This window comes from Tachypleus tridentatus, chromosome 10, assembly GCF_004210375.1.
Source record: "Tachypleus tridentatus isolate NWPU-2018 chromosome 10, ASM421037v1, whole genome shotgun sequence".
In the NCBI taxonomy this organism is placed as follows: domain Eukaryota; kingdom Metazoa; phylum Arthropoda; class Merostomata; order Xiphosura; family Limulidae; genus Tachypleus; species Tachypleus tridentatus.
The window spans coordinates 174,667,761-174,690,988 of record NC_134834.1 but is presented as its reverse complement, the minus strand read 5'-3'; the positions used below and the strand labels follow the sequence as shown (position 1 = coordinate 174,690,988).

The 23,228-nt window shown below is 33.8% G+C and overlaps 1 long non-coding RNA gene across 3 annotated transcripts; it reads right to left on the bottom strand.

Annotated features, from left to right (window-relative positions):
• Nucleotides 1–51: 51 nt before the first annotated feature.
• On the bottom strand, nt 52–22,961 carry LOC143230965 (uncharacterized). 3 transcript variants are annotated; one of them, XR_013016716.1, is made up of 4 exons: nt 22,131–22,961; nt 16,328–17,439; nt 2,309–6,086; nt 52–1,589 (listed from the first exon to the last, which is right to left on the bottom strand). It is a non-coding gene; the product is annotated as an uncharacterized LOC143230965 (long non-coding RNA). The 3 variants fall into 3 exon arrangements; XR_013016715.1 differs by having other exon boundaries at nt 16,328–17,429; XR_013016717.1 differs by lacking the exon at nt 22,131–22,961 and adding an exon at nt 19,816–20,259 and having other exon boundaries at nt 16,328–17,429.
• Between the last annotated feature and the right edge of the window lie 267 nt (nt 22,962–23,228).

The window sequence follows — 23,228 nt, the reverse complement described above, 5'->3', positions numbered from 1 at the left end:
CCGAATAAGGTTCATCTTTTAATTTAAGTTATTCATTCACGAACAAAGTGGTTGATATGAGTATAACAAACACAATCCTTTATTTCTCATTTTGTTCATTACAATTTGACTTTTACATAGTTTCGTTGGTAATTTATATACATACTTATTAATATGTTAGTTTTAACTCATATCCATCAACACCAAGCAGGCAGTAACTCGGACTGTTCATCGAAATGTATTCTAAATATCTCGTCAATAAGTCATCAGAACTTTACAATACAAACTACACAGTGGTTCCTTTAATAATAATTTATATGTAGTGACTGAGTCACAAGTTCTGGTAATGTCTGTAAACATAATAGTTAAAATGTTTGAATTTCTTGTTCTTTCGTCTGTTTCTTTTATATTACACGATAAATCAAAAACCAAAACAATGGTGTTAACCAGTTTCACTGAAGTGACATGGTTTTAAACGGTGTATTTGCTTTTACAAGTGTTATTAGATAGTAGTAATTTAATAAATTTATAATTCCAGCCTAAACGATGCTACCATTACCCCTTGAAGTTAACTTTCTTACAGAAATTTTGGGCTCCTTTCAAAAGCTCAAGTATACGATGAAACAGTAATTACCAACCAATAATAGATAAAGAGTTGGAGCCTCATTGTATTTAGAGCTTGGTTATAAATACTACTTTCTGTGTCTGTTAAAATACTGTATTAAAATAATAAGCAAGGAAGTAAAGAACAACTTTTCAAAACAATGATGTAATTGTAAGGATGTATAATATTAATCCTTCATAAACAATACAAACAAGATGGTATTGACATCATCAATACATGATAGCACAGGTAAGAATTAACATGTAACAACATATATAATCATTATATCACAGTTTGGTTTAATTTATTCTATTTTTGTATGTTAAGATTCTACTACACTGTGTGCATGTAGTATTATGTAGTGATGATGTGAAGACCATCCCCACTTTCTTGTTTCTATTGTTTTTGAAGGACTGATGTTAATCACACTTACATTTAGTTCCTTTTTTTTAAAAAAAGTTTTTACTTTACTTGTCTACATAACTATAAAAAAGGCTGCGTATTTTTTACGGTGTATTAGGTCTAAATTTTTACGTAAATTAAAACAATGTTCTGAAGTTTATAAAAAAAATTATTACGAAATTTGTGAAGTCAAAGACAGTTGTACGTCTCACAAATATTCATTACTACTAAAGTTTTGTCCATACATACATTGTTAACTGGAGACTGTCTGTATCTGACAATATATTTGCGCGGAAAACAGTGGTCGTACTAAACGAAGGTTTTACGAAACGTACATCTGTCTTTGATTTCCTGTATTCTGTAATTATGGAGTTCCATCAAATATTGATGTATTCGAGTATTAATTAAATAAAATTAATTACGATAGAATCTACCATTTGTGATTACCAGGTTTCGTAACCTAGAACTCTCAGTGGCAAAGCGACATATGAATAAAAGCTTCCACAACCGAGAACCCCCAGTGGCAAAGCGGTATATGAATATAAGTTTTCATAACCTAGAACCCTCAGTGGCAAAGCGATATATGAATACAAGTTTTCATAACCTAGAACCCCCAGTGGCAAAGCGACATATGAATAAAAGCTTCCACAACCGAGAACCCCCAGTGGCAAAGCGGTATATGAATATAAGTTTTCATAACCTAGAACCCTCAGTGGCAAAGCGATATATGAATACAAGTTTTCACAACTGAGAACCCCCAGTGGCAAAGCGATATATGAATATAAGCTTTCACAACCGAGAACCCCCATTGGCAAAGCGATATATGAATATAAGTTTTCATAACCTAGAACCTCCAGTGGCAAAGCGATATATGAATATGAGCTTTCACAACCGAGGACCCCCAGTGGCAAAGCGGAATATGAATATAAGTTTTCATAACCTAGAACCCTCAGTGGCAAAGCGATATATGAATATAAGTTTTCATAACCTAGAACCTCCAGTGGCAAAGCGATATGTGAATATGAGCTTTCACAACCGAGAACCCCCAGTGGCAAAGCGGAATATGAATATAAGTTTTCACAACCGAGAACCCCCAGTGGCAAAGCGATATATGAATATAAGTTTTCATAACCTAGAACCCTCAGTGGCAAAGCGATATATAAATATAAGCTTTCACAACCGAGAACCCCCAGTGGCAAAGCGATATATGAATATAAGTTTTCATAACCTAGAACCCCCAGTGACAAAGCGGTATATGAATACAAGCTTAAATAAAATTAATTACGATAGAATCTACCATTTGTGATTACCAGGTTTCATAACCTAGAATCTCCAGTGACACATCGGTTTATGAATACAAGCTTTCATAGTTTAGAACCCCCAGTGGCGTAGCGATATGTCTACGGACTTACATCGTCAGAAACCGGATTTCAACACCCGTGACAAGCAGAGCAAATAAAGTTGTTTGTGTAATTTTGTGCTTAACTTCAAACAAAGAAGCCTAACCTAAACAGCATAGTAATGAAACAGAATAAATTATATTAAATTAACTGTTTAATGTTTTGTCACATGGAACGTAAGATCGGAAACTAACTGCTGATCCACCAGCGGACATGATTTGGAACATTTGGTATTACCAGAGATGCCAGCTATTTCAAATGACTGAGCATAATGGTTGTAGACAGAGCCCGTACAGATATCGTACAACCACTGGATACAGTTTTGAGTCATCCATGTCTGTGGATCCATTTGTGGCTAAACTGTAAACACTGTTAGTAAGTATGCTTGAAATCAATTTGTCATCTTCACAACCCAACATTTGTATAATGTCTCTAGTTTTGGTTCTAGCACAGCCATATTTTTTCGCTATATCAGAGTCTGGGAACATTTTTCTAAATAGATGTCCTGCATGATCAGCTACAGCTAGGGGTAAATTATGAGCAATGACAAATTGCGTGAACATCACTTCTGCATTTATGATTTCATATTCTGAATTCTTACTCATAAATGTCGTTATCTGCATCGTTTTTTGTCTTCGCCTCAGCCTTTTGTTCGTGAGATGCCATCTTTGTATGTCTGGAACAATCATTTGTCCCGCCATGCGCCACAGAAAAATCGATGTGACAAATTGTACAAAACGCATGATTGTCACTGACTTTTGATGCAATGACCGGATATTTTGCACTATACTCTTTCCTAAATTTTTGATTTACAGTTTTAGTCCTTTTAGATTTGCCAGAAACAAGACAATCTTGTAAACAAGGCCTCTTTTTTTTTCCATCTTGTGAACGATCGCATTGGTGTTTCTATGCCGCTTAGAAAACAAAAAATACCCGTCTACGATTGGCTGACAAGCACTGATGACGTAACTATGGATTCTCCCACGTACCCAGTATGGAGAAGCACCGCACTCAAACTATTGGTAGACGTCGGAGATATAAATATTTTTTATTATTTCAAGCACAAACATGATTATCGCAAGTAGCCATTTGGACTATGTCTTTTATTTATTATCAAAATTTATTTGTATCTCACTAGAAATTTTCTTTTCACCCCTTTGAAGCCCTGGGGGAACAATTTATCACTTTATTGTATAGGCCTATATAATATATAATAATTTGGGAGTTGCAACAAGTCGTAATATTTGTCTATATGAGCGTATAGTCGTAATGAATACACCAAGATCGTAATGATTACGCTCAAATCGTAATGGTTGGCATCTCTGTATTACCAATAAGGCTGTTTTTTTGTTATAACAGACGTTTATATTTAAACTGTACAAAACTCTTCAATTTTCCAGTTTATATAGAAAAAAACAACAACACAGATACTAGAGTTGAAAAGTAGATCAATTAGTACTCTATTGTAAGAGTGCAACCTCAGAGCAAGGTTTTACATATAGTGACGAGAGACTAGAGAGAACAACCTAAGCCTGTAGGAAGTAAGAAGTGAAGGTCTAAAAGCTGAACAAGTTAGGTCATAGTCTTACTCTTTTAATTTTTGAGACAAGAAACCTGCCTGTTTACACATGAAATTTGATTGCATGTTCACTTTCAGATCATGTTTAACTGGTAAGTTCATACGTTTTTAATTTAACATCTACAATTCTACTTCAGGTACACGTGTACTTGTACATACGATCTAGTTATAGTTTCATATTTCTCTCTCTCTCCTGTATGTGATAGGTACAAATGTTTGTATTTGAGTATGCACAGATATAAAGCTGAGACAATGTGTCTTACATTTTAGACAATTTAATTATCATAACACAACACCTGTATTTTTGTCATGTTAAACTAATGTCCAAGTACGTTAGTATCAGTCTTTAAATATTTAAATCTCAAGAATACAAGTAAATCACACAGCTGAACAAATGATTGACCAGTGATTATTTTGTTCAAACTGGCCGTAAGCCTTTCTAAAGCATTATGTGCATTTTCACGTTATAAATACACCTAACTGTTTGTTCACATCAATCTAATCTGATTGCAGCCTTTCCAACATTAAAATAACCCAATCGTAACATTTCCTACGTACACCTAAACCAATCGTAGCAGTCTTTCCTACATCAAGCTCAGACTAATAGCAGCCCATTTCTACATTTATGTTGCGAAGTATTCGAGAGAATTAAATTTTCTAGCCAACCACACCATCGGTTAATCTACACCAGGTTTGGAACACTAATAAAATATACATATTTCTACACAGTCTGTAGCAGATTAAAGAACATCTGAATGAACAAAAACGAGTAAAAGTAATACCACAACAAAAGTTTTCTCCATTTAACTTTCACTTTAGTATTTCTGAATAACCAGACTAACTTGGTAACTGTTAACCAACTGTTAACTAGCACATTATTCATGTCGCACGTTTTTTTATTTAATAAATCTAATAAACAAATAATTATATGTATTTTGATAGGAAAAATCAGTATTAATGTCCTAAAGGCTGAAAACCCTAAATGTTATGTATATTTATGCTAAAACATTGATAAATACAAAATTAAAATAATATTACCATTACATCAAGGGTAACTAAAGATTAAACTAGATTTGGTCATCTTAAGTTTATGATTTCATCTGTTCAGCGATTCTACAATTCTAAACAAGTAAAGAAAGTAAATAATTATTCTAATATGTGGATAAAAAGTGTAATAAAATACACACGGACATCAATCTGATATCTTCTCTACGTCATATGGCCACCTAAAGACGGAAACACCTACGATCTGTTCTTATTCTCTTTCATACGCTTCATACTGGTATTCTCACTTATCTCACCATATGCGAGTAATGCATGGAAGTATTTTAAACAGATCAGTATTGTTCAGAAAACGAGTTGAAGACGCCTGTTGCCACTGGATGATTTAAACGATCGGCCTTTCAACCTGAAATACGGTATTCTAAAAACACTTTACTTCCATGAATTTCCTTTTTCTATCTCTTCCATTGTCATTCTTTTGGATTTCCCTGGATTTTCTGCATGTTTTTGCCCATATATTGTCTTAATTAGGATCATCATCCATTTTCCTTAGACATTATCCAGAAGAAATAGATCATTCAACTTGATCAATCTAACACTGTTAATTCTTAGAAGTTCTGTCATTCATTCCTAATCATTGGTGAAGAAGTTACAAGCACAACTTATTAGAACCTCAAAGTACACTAATTATTCTTAGCAAGTCTTTCTTCCTTTCTTTGAAACTTAGTACGAATTTAGTAACCATTCTTCGAATATCATATGCTGTCGACCTTAGATTTTTAGTTCAGACAGTTATTTGAATGTATCTGTTCATTAACATTCTAGCAGTTCTGTAAACGACCCTGTTGAATGCATCTGATCCTTCTCTGGCCATAAGTCTTGGTTGCTCGTTATCTTCATGTTGACAGATGTTGCCATCTATCCCATAACTATGATAATAAATGATTCTCGTTAACACAGTTGACTTTCTCTTCAAATTATTTCCTTCAAACGTAGTTTGAGGAGAATATTTACAGTCGCTGTTACGTGTCCCAAAACAGACGCTTTCTCCTTCACGCCCTTGCTACAAACTGATCCTCCGATCTCCTGCAACTGAATCTTCTTGACTAAGAGCAGAATGCTGTGTGAACAGAAATTAACAAAGGGTATTAAACATATAAATGTATGACTTTATAAGATAGTGAAACACATCCGTTTTAATAGTTTGTGCTGTATAAATGACTAAGTACTTTGATAAACCTTGATTATGGAATTAAGAAAACATGGAAAATTCCTTACACAATAGATAAAACTGTTCGTATGGTACAATGCATGCTGTTGTGATAACTATTATATCAACTATGTATCAATGTTGAGAAGGAAGCATATACATGAGTTACGGTTTGTTTGTTTGTTTTTTACCGGGGTGGTAGGATATTAGAATTGGGTCAAAATAAAAACCGAGTTGACCAACTGACTCTTTTAGTGAAAGACAATGGTGATCAGTCATTTTCATTTGTAAAAGCCAGAAGTGATCGACATTTCCATATGCTATCTGATTTTCTAATTATGTTAATAAATAATAAGTTTATAATAGTACCTCAGTTACATAAATGATTCAAATTATTTGAAGTTCCTTCTACCTTTCTTGGTATGTTAATATTTCCAAGTGTCTGTAGTAGTTCAGTCCAAGAGTTTCTTAGTTTTGCGAAGTTTCTTGGTATGTAAATATTGAAGAATAATTATAAAGAAATACTTATAATAGTTTATCTCGATAATGGCATAACCCACACAACTTCTGAAATGTGAGCCTCTAAAAACTTACATTAAATGTTGAATAACCTATTTATGTTTTTAGCTGTTATTTCTTTTGTTGTCATGTAAACATTTCTTTGTGTGATCACAGAATACATCATCTCTCTCGCTTGGTTATTCAATACTCCTTAATGTATTCTCTGGGTAATCATATTGGGTCAGTTCACTCGATGAAAAATTAATACAGATACATTCATGCAAGTGTATACTTTCTTAAGCCTAACAATCAACGAAATTTGAAAAAAAACAACAACAAATAATAAGTAAAATAATTAATAAATTAATATTTTAAACCTATTAAAATTATTCGTGTATAAAACAATATAATGACCAAGATTAAACAAATTTTAATAATAAACTCTGGTAACACAAAGATTACTAATACTATGTTCACATACTATGGTGATACAAGGATTACCAATACTGTATTCACAGGCTCTAGTAACACGAGGTTTACCAATACGATGTTCATAAACTCCGATGACACAAGAATTACCAATAAATACCATGTTCACAGGCTCTGGTGTGGTGACATGAGAATTGAAAATACAATGTTTACTGGCTATGATGACACGAAGATTACCACAGCTGGGCAATTCAATATTCATGGTATCTTGTGGCATGAGAAATGTCAAAGCTAAATCAACATCAGTAATTCTACTGAAAAGAGAGGAATTGCTTACACATTCATTGATGGTTCGGTTATTATATTTTACCACACTAACCAGTAAATAAGCGGTAATCTGAAGATTTATAACACCAAAAACTGAGTTTCGATTTTCTTAGTAGACAGAGCACAGATAGCCCATATTTCTACAACAAATGGTAATGGCTGCAAACTAAAAGTCTTGTGAATATCGGTATCATCAGATGATATGATATTTCTCCCACTCTTTCACCATTATCTTGAGCAAAATGTTACCACTCTATCACTCTATTAGAATCGGCAGTCCAGTAGAGAGCTAGAACATACAGATGTGCTACAGTATAGGAACATAAATGTATTTTGCTACAATTGCTGTATTACCATACCCTGTAAGCTAGATATTTCCCTATCCTAATGCATGACATTGCTGCTGTTACGCTTGATGCCAGTGAAGAGGCAACCAAGGTCATGATTGCATGCTATGGGCAATCGAAACGTGCCAACAAAAACAGCAGAAATCAAGGACAGCAAAGATTAACAAAGACAAGGCAATATGACAACACATAGGCTTAGTGCTTTACCAACAACAGAAGCCTTTGTTGAAAATATAAAGACGGGTTATCTTGAAAACTGTATATAAAAAGTGCTCTTGATTCAGACCCACTTGATCATCCATCGGTAAGTGATGACAAGTCTGTGCTACACGCCTACAACTGTGCCAATGAATATTGCACTTGCTCCTCCAGACATCTTAAAGTCAATCAAGTGCATTTGTGAGGGCAATAGATCTTGTAAGTTTGGACAATGCAGTAATGTAAAAGTGACATGTACTATATTCTGCTCACGTCTAGAAGGCGTGAGACAAAATTGTCATTAAGCTTATCTCAAAAAAAGGAAGACAAATAAAACATTTCATCAGTCGTCTTGACGTACAAACAAATGTTTAATAAATGACATTCAATTACCAAAACAACGTTACTTAATTTTTACAAAGTTAGCTAATATGTATCACGTGGGGACCATAGTGGGACGAGTGATAATGCCAATATATCCAAATCTTCAACTGTGACAGTGTCATCAGTTATATTTATAAAATGCATTACCTTAAGATATAGAATCTCCAAAAAACGTTATATAGACCCTATATTCAAGTTTCATAGAGGCTGCTGGACTATTTATATAGTTTAACACCGAAGCCCATTTTATATGAATTAATTAGTTGTATTACATCCAAGTAACTTAGTGCTGACGAACGGTTTTAAATCTTAAATTAATTGTATTATATTCAGTTAACTTTGTGTGTTTGGTTTGTTTGTTTTGAATTTTACACAAAGCTACACGAGGGTATCAACGATAGCCGTCCCTAACTTAGCAGTTTGAGATTAGAGGGAAAGCAGCTAGTCATCACAACACAGCCAACTCTTTGGCTATTAGTGGGATTGACCGTCACATTATAACGCCCCAACGGCTGAAATGGCAAACATGTTTGGTGTGACGAGGATTCGAACCCGCGAGCCGGGCCATTTAACTAAGTACTGACGACCAGTTTGGAATATTAAATTGGTTGTATTACATTCATTTAACTTAGTACTGACGATAGGTTTGGAATATTAAACTGATCATATTACATACATATATCTTAGTGCTGGCGATTGCAGGTAAGTTTTTATTTGATAACTGAACGACTAGATGAATCAAATAAGTGTCTTCGTTGTGAAGGTTCAGAACTTTCAAGAACTATATGACAGACGCTATATATAAGACAATATAGTCTTAAATTGGCTATAAATGAAATCAGATTATTGAAGTTAGATTGAGAATACAGATGATAAAAGATATTACATTTTTGAATGAGTAGGTAGAACATATTATAGTATTTGAATGCTTCGTAAAAAATAAGTGTTACTATAACTTATATGGGTATTAGTCAGGAAGAATGACGACTGTAAATAATGTTTGTTTTTACACCTACAGAACTTCTATACTTATATAGTTTAATATCATTTAGCGAGTTCTAAACTGAAAGATAATCTAACAAGAGTTTGCTAGAAAGAAGACAACAGTCACATAAGCAAGAGTTCTCACTTTTTAATCTTGCTGTAACAAACAGAGTGGTTGTCTAAGATCAGACGTTATTTGGAAAGTTAAAGGATATAAACATATTTTTCTTCTTTCTCTATGGCGATGGAGAGTTGTGTTTGTTTTTTGAATTTCGCTTAAAACTACACAGGAACTATCTGCGCTAGCTGTCCCTAATTTACTAGCTAGTAATCACCACCTACCGCCAACTCTTGGGCTACTCTTTTACCAACGAATAGTGGAATTGACCAAAACGTTATAACGCCTCCATGGCTGAAAGGGCAAGCATGTTTGTTGTGACAGGGATTTGAAACCGCTACCCTCATATTACGAGTCGAGCGCCCTAACCACCTGGCCATGCCGGGCCAAGAGAGTTGTGTACCACCTGGCCATGCCGGGCCAAGAGAGTTGTGTACCACCAGGCCATGCCGGGCCAAGAGAGTTGTGTCAAGAATATTCAACCAACGTGTGATTACGTCATAGCCTCATTTTACCCCGACAGTTCTTAAACGTATGGAAGTACAGTTTACTGTGTTGCATCGCACTGTACGAATACAACCCCCTCTTTTAATGATATAGAATTTATAAAAGCGTGAGGTGTGCACCAGCTAGACAATAACTACATCTACCTTGGATGTTTCTCCTTTCTGGTGTTAAGATTATTCTCGAAAACACCAACATTAAGCCTGACTCACTCCAACGAAAACCACAAACTATTAACCTAGTGACAAGTTTAATTGACTCCCTTCAAAGAAAATTAAAAAGCAACTAATCTGAAATCGGGATGAACTTTGAAAACAACAACACTGAGGTCTGATTTACTGCAACGTAAACCAAATTCAACTCATCATGTGTCAAATTTAACCTTGAAAACAACAACACTGAGGTCTTATTTACTGCAACGTAAACCAAATTCAACTCATCATATGTCAAATTTAACCTTGAAAACAACAACACTGAGGTCTGATTTACTGCAACGTAAACCAAATTCAACTCATCATGTGTCAAATTTAACCTTGGAAACAACAACACTGAGGTCTGATTTACTGCAACGTAAACCAAATTCAACTCATCATGTGTCAAATTTAACCTTGAAAACAACAACACTGAGACGTGACTCACTTAAAGAAAAACAAAACAACAATTACAAGGATCAACCTTCAAAACATTAACACTGATACCTGGCTCGTTCCAACGGAAATAAAAAATAGCTTTAAAAAAACCACCATCTAGGATTAACTCACTTCAGTAAAATCCAAGAGCAATTATAAGTATCCATGTCAGTTTACAAATTGCAGCTCACAGCTCTTGTCTCGGGTTTTATAGCTTCCTGTGTGTTTTTATGCGGTTATTACTTAAATTTACACAATTTATTTGCATATACGTGACGAAATATATCGTTAGGGATCTTGTTGATAAGGTACTGCAGTTAATAATAAACGATGTCCTGACAGTTGCCACTATAACAGTGAGGGTGAAATATATAAATAAGTAAGTGAATTTTCTTGTTCCTTGTTCACTGTGACTCTACTTACCGTACTACAAGCTTAAAAAACACAGTTCACCACCGTATTTGTTAGCAGATAGTTCTACAACAAATCCTTATCATACACAAGTAGTAAAAAAAATTGAAAAAATAAGTATCATGTAGAGATGATGATGCCAAAAAGTACAAAAACAAAGTTAGGCATGAACATACAAAACCATATAAATATCCTTACCTAAGTAGTTAAATCTTTTCCGTAACTTTTATTTACAACTAAATGCTAAATTATATTTATTTGCATGAAGCCAGGTTTGCATAAAAAAAACATTTAAATTGAATGATGCTATAAACTCTAAGAATGGTCAACTTCCATACACTTCTAACATTGACTCAGAGTTTACTTATGTACGCATTTTTGTACGTTTTTTATGTCTTCATCCCTATCTCGTTTCTGTACGTTTTCGCAATGCCAATTCTACATCACCCTCATTTTTTTTTAAATATTAATGTATGTATTCGCCATATGAGATGCACTTTTAGCCTGGGATAATAACTTGTCTTTATCGATATCATTTGTTGAAGTCAGTAGAATGTTATACTGGTTCTACACTCACCAGTTAAAATGCAAGATTTTGAGGTGTAAATCATCGCAACAAGTTCAAGAGCTGGTGAGCTAACCCTTCTGGCGTCAGAACATTTAGCTGTTTCACTACTCGCCGGATCTCAACGTCAGTGAATTTTTTTTTTTTTTTAACTGAAGGTCTCTATAGCTTTGAGATTATAATGAGCAATACGTGGCATGCGGCGGCGATCATTTTCTGGCTCATCCCTCCGTAGTAAACACTACCGTGCTTTGTGAAAACAATGACAACCCCATTTATATCAGAACTCTTTCTATTTCCCATACCACCAAACATACTCGCCCTTACAACCGTTGTGGAGTTATAATGTTACGTTCAACCCACTTTTCGTCGGTAAAAGAGTAGCCCATGGCAGTGGATGGTGATGAATAGCTGCGACTAGTCTTTCACTGCTAATTTAGGAACAATTAGCGCAAATACCCCATCGTATAGTTTGATGCTTGACTACAAAATGGCTCGGCATGGCCAGATGTATAGAGCCCTCGACTCGTAATCTAAGGGTCGCGGGTTCGAATCCCTGTCACACCAAAATGCTCGTCCTTTCAGCCGTGGAGGCATTATAATTTTACGGCTAATCCCCCTATTCGTTGGTAAAAGATTACCCCAAGAGTTGGCAGTGGGTGATGACTACATGCCTTCCTTCTAGTATTACACTGCAAAATTAGGGACTGCTAATTTAGATAGCCTTCATGCAGCTTTGCGCAAAAGTAAAAAAAAAACAACAAAAAAAACACACACACAACAAAAGCCAAAACAAATCGCTGTATAAATATATAGGGTAATCTACGGAGATGAGAGGTTGGCACCTGGTTAATCATTTCAACTTAATGTTATATTTCTCAAGCTGTAGTATATCATATTTTTTCAAGTAAAGAACGTTCTAAAATGTTTTATTTAGTTATACAACTATTGTTATCTAAACATGTGTTCTTATGTAACTTCAGTTGTCTAAACAGGTATATTTGGTTATGCAACAAGTGTTACAGATGGGAACTTCTATTCAGTCCTAGTAAATCTACCGTTATCGTTAAACAGCAATGCAAGTTTTGTTGTTAAAAATATGTGTTTCAACTATGGTTCAGTTATCACACTGATACCAAAACTGATAAACACTAGTTGCGACTTCTGAAGTTGAAATTTGTGTTGCTTAAAACATATGTTTACATTATGTCGCTGCTTCTGTCCAGTCATCATGATCGTACTGTAGCTTTAATACATTATAGATAGCTGTTGACGATGTGTATTTAACAGCCTAATAACAATATTATTTTGACTGTTCATGCGAACAAGTTCTGCTACTTTGTAATGTCAGATCTTAATAATGCTGACTGTTTACAGCAGAACTATCGTCAGTGCTGACACGTGATCGTTTGAATTATAAAGTGTTAAAATAGTTTTGAGGCTAATTAACCATTAACAATACTGCTATTTCAGCGGGCTAAACTGTCCAGAAAGAAACCCCTTATTTCGAATGAGACAAAAGTCCTGCTTTCTTAGATTGTTGTAACACAGGTGTGGAATTTCGAAAATCTGTTTTCGCAGAGTGTTTAAGGCACATTCGAAGTCATTCGGCACATGCCATTATGTCATGATACATAAATCAAACCATGGTCAACCAAATAATGGTTTGAAGCTCTTGGCCCAAGGTAAAATGTATCAATACAAAAATTAGAAGGGCACTGTGATATTACACCAGAAGCAAATTTTTTCCTGAATAAAGATTCTGCAAATAATTTGTGCAAAACCAGCCGTTTTTAGTTGAGAATTATTTTTTTTTTTATGTGGAGGAGCGAACAACGTTTCGACCTTCTTCGGTCATCGTCAGGTTCACAAAGAAAGAAAGAGGTAACTGACCGATAGCTGACCACATGTTTGAAGGGGTTGTGTAATGTAGAGGGCGGTGTTAGATGTTTGAATATATATTTTTATATTATTTATTTTATTATTTATAATATAGGTATAAAGGTGTTACTTTGTATTGGTTTATTTAGGGTTTAAGTTCTTGTATAAGTAAGACAAATTTGATTTGCAGTGTTCGAAAACGTATGAAGGTGACCTTTTATGTTCTTTGAATCTGGTTTCCATTTTTCTACTTGTTTCTCCAATATAGAAGTCGTGGCAATTATCACATTGTATTTTATAAATAATGTTGGTGTCGTGTTTGTCAGTGCAGTTTTTACATAGTATAGACCTCAGTTTTGTGCCTGTTTTTTTAATAAATTTAGTATTAACTGGAATGTCATATTTTGTTACTAGTTTTTGCCAACTGTTGGTTATTTTTCTGCTGATGTCGGGAATATATGGTATGCAGCAGTATATGGTTTCGTGATTTTTTAAATCGTGGGATATATTTATACGTTGTACAGTTATGCAAGTATATGCATTTTAATGACATTGTTTTGACCTTTATTTTACTAGCTCATGTTATGTAATAAATGGCTCTTAATATGCCTAAACATCCTAGGTTTTAAGCATTCCACAACAACAGGAAAAACACAGAACTTTTGCTTTACATGGTATAGCTACCCAGTAACTCAAAGAAAGTCAACACAAAACAAATAAGAAAAACAGAGAAACCTTTGAATACTATACTAATTTAAAAAATTGAATATCTCATCTTGTACACGATAAAAAAACACAGAGCTCTTGAGAAACAGAAATCTATTACCACATTGTAAAGTGGGCAAGGTCAAGGGGAAAACTCAAGTTGCAAGTTAGAGAGAATTCTTACACTCGACATGCATGTAGTTCTACGAATCTTGAGTCTATCTGTAGAATACTAATTAGCTGGACTTTGATGCTCATTCCAGCTCAATAATTTGTTGTATTAATATCGTTTAATTCTAAAGCTACACACACGTTACAGGTCCTAATAAGTTCTGTATCAACAATACAGTTCTCAGTTAATACTTTAACACGTTCCCTAATTTGTCACCTCGAACTTATAAGATTCTCAGATAACAGGCCTAAGTATGGTTTAATTTATTATCTATAATACACTTTAGTTCCAACCTCATTGTTTTTCTGTGTTTCAGCTTATTACCTACAGTAAAGTTCCTATTGATTGGTTCTACATGTATTATTTCAGTTTATTATCTATAACATAGTTTTTACTTCATTGCTTTACATGTATTTCAGCTTGTCACCTATAATATAGCTCCTATTTCATTGCTGTACATGTGTTTCAGCTTGTCACCTATAATATAGCTCCTACTTCATTGCTGTACATGTGTTTAAGCTTGCTACTTATAATACAGCTCCTATTTCATTGCTGTACATGTGTTTCAGCTTGCTACCTATAATATAGCTCCTACTTCATTGCTGTACATGTGTTTCAGCTTGCTACCTATAATACAGCTCCTATTTCATTGCTGTAGATGTGTTTCAGCTTGCTACCTATAATATAGCTCCTACTTCATTGCTGTACATGTGTTTCAGCTTGCTACTTATAATACAGCTCCTACTTCATTGCTGTACATGTGTTTCAGCTTGCTACCTATAATGTAGCTCCTACTTCATTGTTGTACATGTGTTTCAGCTTGCTACTTATAATGTAGCTCCTACTTCATTGCTGTACATGTGTTTCAGCTTGCTACTTATAATACAGCTCCTATTTCATTGTTGTACATGTGTTTCAGCTTGCTACCTATAATATAGTCCTACTCGTTTGTTGTACATGTGTTTCAGCTTGCTACTTATAATACAGCTCCTACTTCATTGCTGTACATGTGTTTCAGCTTGCTACCTATAATATAGCTCCTACTTCATTGCTGTACATGTGTTTCAGCTTGCTACTTTTAATACAGCTCCTACTTCATTGCTGTACATGTGTTTCAGCTTGCTACCTATAATATAGCTCCTACTTCATTGCTGTACATGTGTTTCAGCTTGCTACTTATAATGTAGCTCCTACTTCATTGCTGTACATGTGTTTCAGCTTGCTACCTATAATACAGCTCCTACTTCATTGCTGTACATGTGTTTCAGCTTGCTATTTACAAAACAGTTCCTTCTTCATTGTTGTTCTACAAGTTTTTCGTTTATTATTTACAATATAATTCTTACTTACTGGTTCTACATGTGTTCCAATTCATTGTTACAGTTAAACTTCTACTTCAGTGTTTTACTGTTTTTCGTTTGATATCTACAGTAATGTTTATATGTAATAATTTTATATGTTTATGATTTGTAACCTATAACACAGTTCTTACTTCATTGTTCTATAAGTTTAAGTTTATTGTTTAAAATACAGTCCCTATTTTTATTGTTCTACACGTGATCCAGTTAATTATCTACAATACAGTTTCGGTTTGCTTCTAGCAGTACAGTTTCTAACTGATGGTTCTACATGTTTTATAGCTTGATCTATAATATTGTTTTACACGATTTACAACCATACAGTTTGTAATTAATAGTTGTGGCTGTATTTGAAGTACTTTGTCTATATAACAGTTTTAATTTAATAGTTCTAGTGTTTAGTGTAAATTTTAACAGGTATTAAGCAGGATGATGAACAACCTACATGTTGACTTAAACACTACTTTAAAGTAAGACGCTTTGTTAAAAATAAACTTACGATAATAACACAATGTTGGGCATTTACATGAAACTGTTGGCCTTTCTTTTATTTTTCTGACAATATAAACTGGTGTAGGTGGTGTAATGGTTTAGTGAACGCTTTTGTTGGTGGTATTGGAAGAGTGAATAAAACGTACCTGAACATTGTTGTCGATCATGTCCACTCAACAATATTAAATTTTCACCTTATTGGACAGAAAGTCTTCCAAGACAATTCCATAATCATCTATGCTTGTATTGTTGGATTCCAAGAACATTACACAAACTTGAGTCATCTTCACAAAATCTCAGCCAACGAAACGTCTTTAGAATGAACTCAACGGCACTGGATATAACACATGAAATGGGGTGGCCATATTATTATATATTCATCTTTGCTTACATTCATAATTTGTAATAATTACCAATGTGGTTTTTGTTTTTTTTCCGTTCGTGTTATGGCTACTTCAACCACTCCAAGAACAAGGATATTAGCTTCGCCAGTTCCAAATTAATAAATTTGAATTCAAATATTAAAATAGATAAATAACATGTTATTAATCTTTACCACAATTCCTCTTGATGTAGGGCTTACATGATATTGTCAATAATTATACTTATCTTATTCGATCTAATACACACAATTTTCGAGACAAATGGCACCTTGGTATCTGGCGAAAGGCCTAATCGGAATTGGATATGGAAGATATAGTGTGGTTGACATATACTTATGCATTCTTCTTTTTTATGTTCATAAGTTCTTAGAATCGTATACATTTTTATAATCCTCTGTCGATATGGTGAACAAATTGCAGACCATGCAGTTAGGTCGAGTCATAATTTGGAAAACACTTTTCAACATCTATATAGTCGACCTCCTTGATGTAGAGACGAAAGCTTGGGTTTTATCGTGTCGTTTTGATTACATAGCACTTGGTTCTTCTCTTCTGTTTTCTTTAGTCAATACAAACACATTTATCGAATATTCGAAGTTAACGATGGCTAAAAAATTCTAAACTTTTTATGACTAAAGTGTAATCGTTCATCACCCTAGTCTGTTACTTGTACATTGTATATCATGGACAACACCGCATTCTGTCGTCTTTGCACGAGTTGTAAGATCACACGCAGTATAAGCGACGACAACTCTAAGCCAGACCGTTGTTGTCATGTGAACGTAGGAAAGTAGTTCACTTCCTCGGCAAAGGAAAGCAATTTATTTTCTCGGAACTAAAGACGTGTTGGAAATGTATCTCGAACCTGGAAAAGACTAAATATTTACCAAAACATATCACAGGTTTGATATAACATTTTCTAAATTTGCATACAAATCCACCATAAAAACGTTATTATCAGATGAACTAAAACACCTTCAAACAAGGAACCACTATATACACATAACGAGCTTACATTTACTACTGTTATTTACTAACCCCAGAATCGCTGGTTCTATCGGTTACTCAATCATTCAGTAAAACAACAAGCACATCAAATTTTTATCAGTTTGTGACTTTCTTGGTTACATGGTCCCTAATGTCACATTCTGTGTAATAATACATTCACTTGTCTATTACAGTACATTTTGTGTCACAACACAATCACTTGTCTACAACACCGCCTTCTGTGTAACAAGACAATCACTTGTTTATTCCAGTACGTTTCGTTACAGTGCTGTATTATGTTAGAGATGCAACAAATAGCAACTGTCTATAGCAATACATTTCCCATAACAGTTTTGAATATTCTAACAGGTACATAAATACAAGTATTGTTGTAATACTAGAGTCAATATTATTAACTTGTCCACAGCATCATGTTTAATGTTAAAGAATTAAATATTCACATTCACATAGATATAAGAAGTAAATTTTCTGTAATGGTACATTTAGTGTTACAATGCTGAGACCTTGTTCTACACACACATATATATAACTAGTAACTTGCTCTGATATTAACTGCAGTGTTACATTTTTAAACCTCGTTACACAAGTAGTCATTTACCTAAAGCATACATTCGAAATTGCATTGCTAGCACTTGACTGTTACGGGCACACAGACAGACACATAACACAATATCCATTTATAGAGCTAGTACCTAACAGTAAAAGAGATACGACACATTTAGATAGGAGAAACCTATCGATTTCTGTTAGCTTAGTTACACAGTGTTGTTACCTATCTGTTACTTAGTTTAAACGACAATAGAATGTAAATATTGTTATGATGACTATTTTGCTCAACAGTAATGTTAAGTCTAGTTGATAGTCCTACACGCATGATTAACTTACATAACATTTGTTTGGCATTTTTTGTATTAACTAATAGTAATGATATTAACTATAATATTAAACTTAAAATCATGGATGTTTCTCATAGTCTAGATTAAAGGCCCAAAATAATTAATCTCGTACAAGGAATGATCACAGCGTATAAACTTAAGTGTCACAGACTGATTTTTATTTTCTAAGAAATAAAAAATACACAATAAACTACGTAGTAACGACTGTAATATATAAAGCATACTTCATAGATATTGTCAGAAACTGGCAACACAACAGTATACACCAATGACAACGACTATACAATATAAAGCTTAATTCATAGATGGGTATTGTATAGAAATTGACAACACACAACAATAAACCCAGTGATAACGACTGTAATATATAAAGCTTAATTCATAGATAGGTACTGTCTAAGGTTTAACAACACAATATTGATTTGTTGTTTTCAAGACTGATACATCATGTGAAAATTATTATGCGATTTATGTAGTAATGTCTACATCACTCAGGCATAACAATAGAGCACGTAATTATTACTGTATTGTATATATTTACTCTTAAGTTCATAGATTTGTTTCATAGGGCTAACACAATAAAATGTTATAGTTAGTATATTTTTTTCAGAAATACACTAGATCATAATTCTTATACATACATTAAGATTCAGGCCTGTTTGGTTTAGACTGTGTTAATTATGTATAATAAAGTACTTGGTAATGTCTATAACATGTAATTTTGAGGTCTTAGATTCGTTTCGTATTGTCCATGTTAATTATAAGCATTAAAGTGCATTATAATGTTTGTAATTTATAATTCTGAGGTCCCAGTTTCGTTTTATATTATATATGTATTAAATACATAAAGGTAATAAACTATATCAAAGTAACTGTAAAATGCAGATTTAAGACGAAATATTTGTTTATCATTTTCAAAGTGCTAATGTATGTTTGAAGTTTTATATATGTTATTATCATTATCCAGCTAACTTTCCCACTCCAATAAACAACGGTATAATCATTTTATAACGAGCTATAATTATCAGCGTTTTTAAAAAAAAGAGCAAATTAAAAATTTCCACTTATTCTAAATTGTGATTTTTATTTTATACAGCTGAAAGTTGATAGCCTGTGATTTAATGAGATTCTGCAAATTAACAATCTTACGACAAACATCTTCCGTCATCAAAATGAGTTTCCTTCACTACGACTATGAAAAGCTTGGCAATTCTGCTATTCGATATTTCACACTAACTTTCACACCTAAAAATTTAGCCAAATAACATATATCTGGAATATTAGTTTCAGATTATTTATATTTGTGTTGATGGTATTAACAATCTCTCCTTTATAAAGTAAACTTACTCGAAGGATTCCATTTCTTTAAGTTAGGCTTAGCTGAAATCAAGAAACCTGGTAGTGTTGATGGTACCTCTGATGTGTTGTGTTGAATTCGAAACAGTTGGCGTTTACGGTCCTTCTGATGTCTTGTGTGTTCAACTTTGTTGTTGTTTAATATTTCTGAATTTATATTAAGCCAATACGTACCAACATTAAATCATATACAGCAACAGAATAATTGATACGATATTCGAAATCCCAGGTGTTTCTAAGATTTCTGATATCTCTTGTTTTAGGCTTAACTGTAGTCGCAGCATCTGAATTTACAAGCATTACTGATTAACAATATATGTAATAGTCCTACATAGGTTTTCTCTTGGGAGTAAGCCTGATTTCTTCGGTATTAGACTTCGTTAATCCCGGAAAGGCCGTCGCTGCTATTCCTTGTGCGACATGGCGTTGATTGTCTATTCGGCGGTGTCCCGTGTAGCAACGTTGTAAGGTTAGTAATTATCGCGAGCATGGTAAGAAGTTCCTACCTTTTGTGATCACAGTAAGGACTCCATACCTCGCTCTCGGTAACCAACCGATCTTCTGTGCTTCCTTCTCCGTGCAAAACTTATAAGAATGTATAAAAAACCTTTATTTCGATCTCTGTAACCGAAAAATGTTCAAATGTACTGTACAACACCTGAGTGACGCATAACCCTCCCCATTTCTGGGGTTACTGTATGTTCAAACAACAATAACAAAAAAAATTTGGTTGATATAATTTAAAAGTTTAACTTATAGTATAATGGCAACACTTTAATCGAACTCTTTCTATTTCAGGTATTTATTTCTCTCTTAGTACTGGTAATGCGGTTAACGTACATTTAGAAAACCATTCTTTAAAATTCAGATTTGAAAACAAAAGTACATAAAAACAATTTCGTTGGTTGTCAAAATTATAAAAAACTTTAGTTATAGGTTAAGCTAATTCAATATTTTTAATCCTCTAACTGTAGGTTAAGCTTATTTAATGTTTTAATTCTCTGACTGTTGACTAAGAATATTTAATTTATAAAATCGTCTAGTTGAAGGCTATTCTTATTTACTTTTTAAAAAATCGTCTAATTGAAGGCTAATCTTATTTAATTTTTAAAAATTCGTCTAGCTGAAGGCTAATCTTACTTAATTTTTAAAAAATCGTCCAGTTCAAAGCTAATCTTACTTAATTTTTTTAAAATCGTCCAGCTCAAAGCTAATCTTAATTTTTAAAACTCGTCCAGTTGAAGGCTAATCTTATTTAATTTTTAAAACTCGTCCAGTTGAAGGCTAATCTTATTTAATTTTTAAAATCATCTAGTTCAAGGTTAATCTTATTTGATTTTAAAAAATCGTCTAGTTGAAGACAAATCTTACTTAAATTTTTAAAAACTGACTAGTTGAAGGCTAATCTTATTTAATTTTTAAATATCCCCTAGCTGTTGGCTAAATATAATCATCTCCCTCCCCCCAAGAAAAAATAAACACGCCTGCCTGAATTTCTTTTATTTCTGAGCCAAATTAAGTCTTCCATGAGAACAATCTGCTAATAAAACGTTCTACAACACACAATATAGAATTTCGGTTGTATAATTTCCCACGCTGGTAATCATGACTAATTAGGTGCTCTACTCTGTGACATCAACAGTACAACATTTTTATAACCCTTTAACTATTTTACGCCATGTTTTCACTTGTTAGTATTTACAAGCGGCATTTAAATCCTAACAGGTTTTCAGTCTAGATATAAAATAGATAACTGATAATCCAAATCTACCAGTTGTAACTAAATAATATTTTCTACGTTAGTTTGTAAGCAGAAGGATTTTAGATTTTATAGACAAAAATAGTATTTTAATTTTGTATTTGTTTTGTTTTTTCAAGTTTTTACAATGAAATAATTATCCCCACCTTTTGCCAGTTCATTTCACTAAAATAAGGTATGCTTTACTTCGTGTTCGGAAGGCTGATCCTACTCACGATTCGCTTGTAAATAACACGGTCAATAGCTTATGAAAAGAAAAACAAGCTTTTCATCGGTCAGAAAACGCCATTCTGGTATTTATTCTCTGAGTTCTTCATCGGTACGCCACAGGACTTTGATCACATATTTACCAGAAACGAAATACAACTTGAAAGTGGTGATTAGCCCCTTTTTTTAATGTTTTTTCCGTAGTTACGAAGTATATACAACAGTCTGAAGTAAATTCTGTACCAGGAGGTGTGGACAGGCACAATTATAAGAAAAAAAATTAACAGCTTTACAATAGCCTATAGATATGGAAAAAAAAAGGCTAAAGAGGAATCCTTACTGTGGTATGTTTCCGTGCTCAGTTGCAGTTAGGGTTACAACGTTCGACGAACACCGGTGTGCGCGCTATTGTGAATACAAACTCAGCTCAACCCAACGACGCTGCCGCTCGCGCCTCTGCCTCATCTCCATTTTGAGAAGTTTTTTACTTAACATTTTCTGTATCTTCTAAAAAACGCTGGTTACCATAAAGGAAAGTGATGAACTATCATCTCAGTACCATCGTCTCTAGTTGAAAAAAAGAAAGTAGAACTTTGAATAACAAAAGGAAATCCACTACACTACGTTCTCACAAGAAGACTACTGCTTTCCGTTCTTCTCTTCTCTCTGACCTGCTCCACCAAAGGTTCTATTTTTTCTTTTTTTTTTTCTTTCCGACGCTGTGTGGCTGTCATCCCTCGGGCAATACTGATTGGTTGGCTACTCCCGTCAGGGCCTCCTCTGCATAAAATAGGTACCCATTCAAGACTGTGTATGCTAGGTTTTATCCAATAGTCGGCCACTACAGCTATCGTAGCACTCTTTCCTCTGGATACAGTTATTGTCATTACTTGTTTTATGAGTCAGTGACCAACTAAAGTATTTCTCGTTGAATTGCGCAGTCGTGAAAAAAAGTCCAACTAACAAAGCCTGCATCTAATTATCACTGGAAGCAATGCTTTTTATGCAGAGGAGTACATTAATGATAAAACAGAGTTTCACGGTAACTGCAGATAACCGTATAAATAAGAACTACTGGAATGAGCTCAGAAATGGGGCATTTTTTGAACAATCGATAATATGGAATATTTTCGGGTTTCTTCCACGACGTATTTTCCTCCGAAATTAACATTGTTATTTCTATGTGTTACTTATACCTACGTTGTATAGTGGTATTCAAGTTATATCTGTAGGTAATTAACATCTATAACAAGTGTATTGTTAGTTGGTACAGGAAACTTATGTGACTGTGATCTGTTCGTTATTAAACTTTTTATCAAGGTAGTGTGATTTATTCCAAACAAAACAACATTTCATCATCTGTATATCGCTGAAATATTAATCAATTATATATTGTATTAAAATCCTGTCAGTTCAAGTTACTTCAAAACACAGTGAA